Source organism: Paramormyrops kingsleyae, chromosome 4, assembly GCF_048594095.1.
Source record: "Paramormyrops kingsleyae isolate MSU_618 chromosome 4, PKINGS_0.4, whole genome shotgun sequence".
NCBI classification, from domain to species: Eukaryota; Metazoa; Chordata; class Actinopteri; order Osteoglossiformes; family Mormyridae; genus Paramormyrops; species Paramormyrops kingsleyae.
Genome location: NC_132800.1, coordinates 42394892 through 42402931, shown reverse-complemented (window position 1 = coordinate 42402931; position 8040 = coordinate 42394892). Strand labels below are relative to the sequence as shown.

The following is an 8040-nucleotide window of genomic DNA, read 5'->3' as shown; positions in this document are numbered from 1 at the left end:
AATGGACGTTTTGAAAAGAAGACAGATTACGGATTTAGCCAGCGTTTTTTCATGATTCTACATTAAGATTTCAGCGAGAGATAAACTGAAATAGACGCGAGAAGTACGCTGCGTCGCCAACTATGCATTCGAACCCAGACCCAGCAAACATTGGTCCGACGGCGACGTTGTGTCCCCGGCCAAAAACAGTCGAGGTAAGACGGCATAAATCGGTAAAAATATGTGACACAGAACATTGCCTAAAAATGCATTCAGATACATTTGTACATGTCTACAGTTGTCTGGGGTTGCATGTATAGCTGTCACTTTGAGTTTTAGCTAAGTGCATTTTAATAGTGAGTGCATGTGTGAGCGAAGGTCCACTATGTGACGTCCTTTACACGTGCATTTACAGTCCATCATGATCCTTTATTAAATCCATTGTGAAATTGAGCACGAATCATGCAAATGCGATTTTGCTTACACCTTGGTTAATACTGCAATAAAAAGTAAGTGCCCCGAGTAGTTTTTAAGAGGTTGTGAAAAGACGGCCACTGACGTCCTTTACACGTCTATTCAAACAAGACTCATTGTGGGGGGAAAAGGATATATTTTTTAAATGAAATGCACAATAATGTTTATTTACATATTGTTTTATGAATTATTCACAAAGTGCTCTGTGATTGTGAAGCCACTGCATTTGGCATTATGCGCCCCGTGTTTTCGAATATTAAAAAATTATTTTGTTATTTTTATGAAATTTATGCATTTACATATGAACAGGTATATATCTGGTTACCATTTATAGTCCGAATTGGTTGTGGATTGTCAAATAAAAAAAAAGTTTACTCGCTTTACTCTGCGTGCGTTTTATTTCCCCATGTGGATACATAAAGTTTTTAAATTTGAATTTGGAAACAGTTGGCAGTCTCGCGATATACCGCGATATTCCAGATTATCTTGAGAGAGGGAGAGGAAAAGTTAACGTATTTTCACGAGTCTTATTTACTGACAAGGAGAGAGGAGGGTGAAAGTTAATATATCTATATAAAAAAACTACTGTTGGGTAAGTCCATTTTGTATTGTTTTATAAATTATACGTTTGACACGAAGGAACTAAAATGTAGTTTGAGTTTGGCTAAAATTAACTAGCAGGCTAAAAGTTAGTAGTGTTTAGAGTTGTGACGTTCGCGAACGAACCGATTCTTTTGAACGGCTCATAAACATGAACGATGGGAGCCGAGTCGCGGCTGGAGGGGAGCCGTTCTTTCTGTCGTTCTTTTTTTCCTATGCGTGTTTCACACAGATGCACACAAATTAGCTCCTCCGCGAGACAGAACAGTTATAGGGGGAGGGGCGCACCCAGCGCAGGGGTGCTACTGCCTAACAGCATGATGATAGTTGTGCACGCATCCTTCACTTCCACATTGTGTGGAAGTGTTTGTAGTAAAAGCTGTTTTGCACAGAAATTCATTGCAGCCGGCTTTGTTTTTGATGTTTATTTGTGAGTAGGTATTGTATGAATAACATAAGTCAACGTAGCTTTACACATACACACACTTTGTACTAAAGGTAAATCCAAAATAGTGATGTCACTGTCTAAGCAGAGGGATGTTGTGCAACCATATGGAATATAGTCCACACATGACAAATGAGGTAATAATCAATATTTCAGAATAATTCAAACTCAAATATTGGTGTGTGATATCTGAGTTTTAATTATTTGACTACAAATCTCACCTCATCATTCCTCCCAGTGATTATTTCCAGGATAAACTGAGATGCCCCCAAGCTGGCTTCTTAAAACTGACTAAATATTTAAAAAGAGCCAAAAGAGCCGTTCTTTTGAACGGCTCTTTGAAAGGAACGGATCGCCAAGATCCGGATCCCCTCAAAGAGCCATAAATCCCATCACTAGTAGTGTTAACGTTAGGCTGCTCCTAAAAGCAAACTCTGTTAGCATGAGTTCGCAGGTATAAAGCCCCATGCGATCTCTACACTTAAGTTGAGCTATTTTATGCAGTTGAGCAAACTTCTTGGTGGAAAACTGATAGCAAAATGACCAAGTCCCCAAAATATTAAGTTTGCTGGATTTTGTTTCACTGCCTTAAAAAATAATTACAAATGAGCAGAGCAGTTTCATGTTACTGCAGGAACATGGTGTAATAGATATGGGGTTCCCTACCCTGGTCCTCAAGGACACCTGGCCTAATTGTTTTCTAATTATCCCTGCCCTACCCACTGCTGGTTACCTGGATCAGGTGTGTTCAGTCAATCAGAAGCTGGAAGATATCATTTCAGATAAGATTGGAGTGGGGGAGGGCAAATCAGTAGTGCGTTTGGTAGGGCAAGAAGTGCTGTTGTAACTGCTTAAATTGACTTTAAAGCGAGATGTTTAGTGAAAGATCTTTTAAATAAAGTAAAAAAAAATAATTTGTTAAAACCCAAGCAAATGGTAAATATTGTAGTAGCTATGAAATGCAGTCGATAATAGCATACCAGTATGTTTTAATGATCCAGTAAGTTTTACTGTTCAATGTAGCCTTTTGAGATTTTTCAGAAAGTAAATTACCTGAAAGAGACTGTGAAATGTTGAGCAAAATGTAAGAAGAGCTCAAGAATAACATGGGCTGGCGTCTGTAAATGAATTTTAACATGGATGTTTTCAGTAACTACTTTAAAATAATTTTGTAATTTTAGATTTGCTAAACATGTCCTCTGAGTACCAGAGGAAGTGGAGACGACGAAGGGCAAAAGTTGATTCCTTAGTGGAATATGATAGCAGCTCTGATTCTGAGGGGTCAGTGGAGTCAGCCTTGGCGGGAGAGGGCAGTCCCCTCACGGAGGGATCAACACATGACGAAATACATCCTATGGTGGCCTGTAGTTCTTCTGTTAGCACAGCAGTGGTGTCAATTAGACATGAAGAACAATACAATTATGATACTGATTCTACTGAAACTGAGTCTGAGCAGTTGGATGAGGCTTCACATTCAATTGTTGAAACACCATCTCTTCACAAGGACTTGGCTGGTTGGGCTACTGCTACAAACCAGACCCACAAGGCATTAAATGAGCTTCTGGATGTGCTCAGACGTCATGGCCATAGACTTCCCAAAGACGCTAGAACTCTTCTTGAAACTCCACAAGGAGTGCCAGTTCAAAATAAATGCAATGGACAGTATATTTATTATGGTATTGAGCGTTATGTTCTTGAACACTTTTCAAAAGAGACACTGCCAGGGAAAGTTGAACTGTGCTTTAATATCATATTACAGATTGTGATGTCACATTTAGGTTCAGCAACTGTCCAGAGTTGGGGGATCTTCTCTCTGGGACTGTGTCAATAAAGTCATGAACAGGTATGTATTTTACCTTGCATTGTTTGTATTGCTGCATAATTCAGAAATAAAATGTATATGTAAATGTATATTCTGGCCAAAATAAGAAACCCAGCTTTGGGTATTATTTTTTTTTATTACAGATTTAATCTTTCACACATTATATCTCCTCACATACATGCCTATTTTCTAGTTCGGAAGGTTTTAGATGTCTACTGACTTAGTCTGCCAGACTGAACCAAAAAATCAAAACATAATTTCAGTGTAAGCCATTAATGACTAATTAGTTGTCTCAAAAAATGTGGATATGGATAAGAACATAGTTCAGGGAACTTGATACCTGACAGATGAGTGGTTGTTAAAGTGTATGATTTAACATTGCATGCAAGTAACATGCTGATAATATTACAACTACAATAATTGTAATATTGACCTTACATGTAAATTTTCCTGATGATGAAGTAATCCTGAGTAATTTCTTTCACAGAATCATGTCGAATGCCTTAATGGCAAAATTCAACATGAGGGGTAGTGGCCAACTGCAAAAGAAGCCATTTAGAGATACAATCATATTCAATATAATTCAAGGTAATTTTGGCCTTATGACGTGAAATTTTGTACTATTTCTTATTTTTTTTAATTTTTTTTTATTGGTACCTTTTATCTATTGAAGGAATATTGTCTTAAAGACCACAGAAATGTCCTGTTTACTTTCACACAGTTACACACCTACTTATGGAACTTGCTCAACCACAGTGGTTTTGAAGGGGAAGGGGACATGCTATTTTTTCATTCACCTAGCACACATTTAATGCAGAACATCTTTTATTAACCAAAGATTATTCAACAGAAAAATGTCGTGTAATGCATGTTGATTACTTTTTTCTAATGTTTTGTTAATGAAACTGATAATGTTGTTCCAAGATGTATTTTTAATGTCGTTGTAGGATCATAAAGAGAATTTTGCCCTTTTGTAATTTTTTATTTTTTTTATATTCAATTCCCTCAGATGCAGTAAAAAGATGGAGCGCAAATGCAACAGACTCCGAGATTGAGGCAGTAATGGCTGAACACCTAAAACATGCTCCAGGAAGAGCTGGGGGTGGGGGATATAGGAAATGAGCCCGTTGACAGAAATAATTCATGTGTGTGTTCATGTTCTTGTTCTTTTCATTCTTGTTTAACTAATGTTAAATTGTTACTATTTACAGTTCTACTATATATTTAGCCTTTGTTTAAAAATGTTGTATACTTTTATATTTGTATGAGTGTATGTATGTGTATATATAATGCACACAAATATTTAAATATATTATATATATTTATTTGTATATTTATATGTACAGTATGTATATGTTATATAAATATATATTTTTTTCTTATTTAATACAAATAAGAAATGTTTTGTAATGTAAACGTCGATTAAACGTTGTATAGACGTTGAGGTCTGACTGGACTGATTTTGGACGTTTTTTGAACCATTTATATTCTGATGTGCATTTCACAATAAGGACGTTTATATTCAGGCTAATAAGTACACTGACATAACGCAGAAACACATCTTAAAAAACATCCAGACGACGACGCATTAGACGTCCAGAAAAGACGCCGAAAAGACGTCGAATACACGGCAAGTTGACGTCAAAGACGTCCGTTCAACTTTCATTTCGGAACTATTTTTCAACCATGACGGGACGTGTCGGAGGGACGTCATTTCAACGGTCATCAAACGTCCAAATGTTTGCTGGGGAGGGTTAAAGCATGTGAGCAGAGCAATATTCGGACCATAAGACGCAGTGACTTTTTCTCCCCTCTTTTGGGGGAGGAAAAGGTGCGTCTTATGGTCCGAAAAATACGGTATTTAAACAGTATTTGTGCAGGACTGGTTCTGTCCCAAGCTGTGTGATCCATGTAAGCGGCTGGTCACTAAAACTGTGATCCTTATTAAGGGTTTCATTTGAAACTACCCAGCAAACAATATGACGTTGAAATGACGTCTTTTAGACGTCTTGGCCTACCGTAGAAAAGACGTCTTCAGAGGGTGCAGAATGAAAGTTTTTATGACGTCTTTTTTAGACGTCCTCTGGATGTTCAGTTATGACAACTATAAGACGTCTGTATAAGGTGAAAAAACAGTCCGGAAATGGTCGGTGTAGACGTCGTTTTAACGTCACACATAGACTTACTTTAGACGTAATTTATGTATTTACAGCTTTATTCATTACAAAATAATCCCCACTATATATTCTAATACCATATTATGTTTCACCCCAATAACCTAGTATCATTAAGCAAATTCAGTACAAAAAGTCTCACACGGCATTCTTAATACATTTTTATTGGGAGTATCAGATCAGATGATAACACACCTCCCCCTCTCCTTGTGTCTTACAACATCACAGCAAAAATAAATACATTTAAACCAAAAACTAAGTGAATTTAAACATCAATAATTCACTCAATACACAATACACATAGTTACTGTGATGTTGCGCTGCTTTATTTGGTTTAATCGTCCAGTCTGAGAAGGCATTCAAGTAAGAATTGTATTGTACAATGTACATGACAATAATAACTTTGAATCCTTGAAATACATGTATTTGATAATTTTCCTGGCAGCTATCTTTTTACACAGAGCCACAATACACAATAATTTTATTATTAATTTCACTGCTAACAGTTTGTATCAGGAGTTGGTTATTGTAAAAGAAGTAATGTGCATGCAGGTGATTTTTGTATAGATTTATCTACACCCTTCTGGTAGTGCTGCCATTGCAGTCAGGTGTCACAGACTACGAGGAGTATAAGTAGTCCGACTTGGCTGCAGTCAGTTTATACTCCACCCTTGCAGCCGCCGGCAGATCGCGTTCCACGTCGCGTCAGCTGCAGACAGACCTAAGCCCAAGTAGAACGCACCCATTGATTATTTTTTGGCTGTTTTGCTAGCGTTCAGTAAACCTCTGCTCGATAGGCCATCAAGTTGTCTGTCTCAGCGCATTCTATAAAACGGAGCCAACTTGGTTGATCGAGTTTTATAGTCTGTGTGTATCATCGTGATCATCCTCATTTTTTTATCGATAAAAAAAATCGAGATCGTTTTATCGCCTAGCACTACTTCTTATTGTGAAATATGTATATATATTTTTTCAAAATCAGTATTTATTTCATAATGCCGTTTTTCATCATTTCATGATGCCTTATTTCATCATTTCATGACGCTGAATGATGAAATACTTTACTTTTCCCGCTTTACTGCAAAATGGAAGTCGTTCTGTGCTCACAAGAGCGCTAAAATATATGAAATCATATTTCACAATAAGTAAATTTATATAACAGAATGCAATATATTTCACAATAATGAGCTGTATTTCATAATACTTTTGAACACTTTGGAGTTCCATATGTACAGATGTGTCTTACCTTCAGATTAATTATGTGGACATATTGGTTTGCAAAAAAGTCAGCAATGCGATTATTAAACAATGTACACAACTAAACAATGCTAAATACTACTTACCTTAAACTTTAAACTTGTCCACAACGACGTGCAGTTTCTCACAACCGTTTTACTGCAAAAGACGGTGTCGGCTTTTTTTTTTTTTAAATTTAGCGCTACGGCAACAGAACTTGGCCAAACCACACACCGGACGTGCATCGGCAAATTGTGATTATGGGATTTGCTTATACGTGTAGCAGTTTATTTTTGGACATTTTAAAACATTAAAATTACAACAGCATGAGCTACAATAGGCACCAGAATTGACGCTGACAATGTTTACATGGAATTGACGATCTGTCTACAAATTTCCAAAAGTCGCCTACCTAGACGTTCAGCTTGAACTACATATCTACGCCCAAGAGGGGTCAGAGTTAGACGTGCAGATACTGCACCTGATTTGCACGTTGTGTAGACATCCAGATATGGTTCTGGACCGACCGACTCCATCTAGACATGATCTGCACGTCTGATGGACGTCTCATGTTTGGTGGGTAGAATGTCCACTAATGTGTTTGCCAAAAAGGCAGTAATGGAGCAAAAGGAAGCAATTTTATATTGACGAGAATGTTATGATGATGATAGTAATACTAATAATACAGTCACAAAAACTGCAATCCAAAGATTTATTTTCAAATACTACAAGTATTCTACACGTATTCAGTGGGTCTCTGTGCCTCAGAGTTTACAAATGAAACACGCCCAGCCAACATGTCCATGTGGGGCCCATGTGGGTTTATGGATGGGCTGAATCATGGGCCCCATTTGGGCAGCCCTACTGGGCCCCATAAAGATTTGTCCTCAGGTTCCATGGTGGCCCCACCTGTGGCAGCCCACCTGGGGCTAATCTTGGGGCTCATTTAGGCAAACTCACTGGGCTCATGTATGGCCCCACTACTGAATGCTCATTTGGGTAAATGATGGGGTTTTAACAGGCTAAACCTTTTGGGCAACTGGGCTATATACCTGGGTCCCACAAAGGTTATTTTTCAAATATTAAAGCTATATATAAATTTGGTTAGGCTAAAATCTAAATGTACACCATGTACTATTTTACACAAACTTACACCATTTGCTATTTTTACACAAATTTACACCATTTAGTACTTCTACAATTCTTATTTAATTTTAAAATGCAAGTACATGGCTTACGTTAATAACAGGTAAATGAGGTAAATAATGGCATTAAGATTTCACAAATGTTATTTTCAACTTTGTCTAGAC

The 8040-nt window shown here is 37.3% G+C and overlaps 1 long non-coding RNA gene across 2 annotated transcripts; it reads right to left on the bottom strand.

The window, feature by feature from the left end:
* Nucleotides 1–5642: 5642 nt before the first annotated feature.
* On the bottom strand, nt 5643–7309 carry LOC140588861 (uncharacterized). 2 transcript variants are annotated; one of them, XR_011990079.1, is made up of 3 exons: nt 7143–7309; nt 6838–6889; nt 5643–6215 (listed from the first exon to the last, which is right to left on the bottom strand). It is a non-coding gene; the product is annotated as an uncharacterized lncRNA (long non-coding RNA). The 2 variants fall into 2 exon arrangements; XR_011990078.1 differs by lacking the exon at nt 7143–7309 and having other exon boundaries at nt 6838–6915.
* Between the last annotated feature and the right edge of the window lie 731 nt (nt 7310–8040).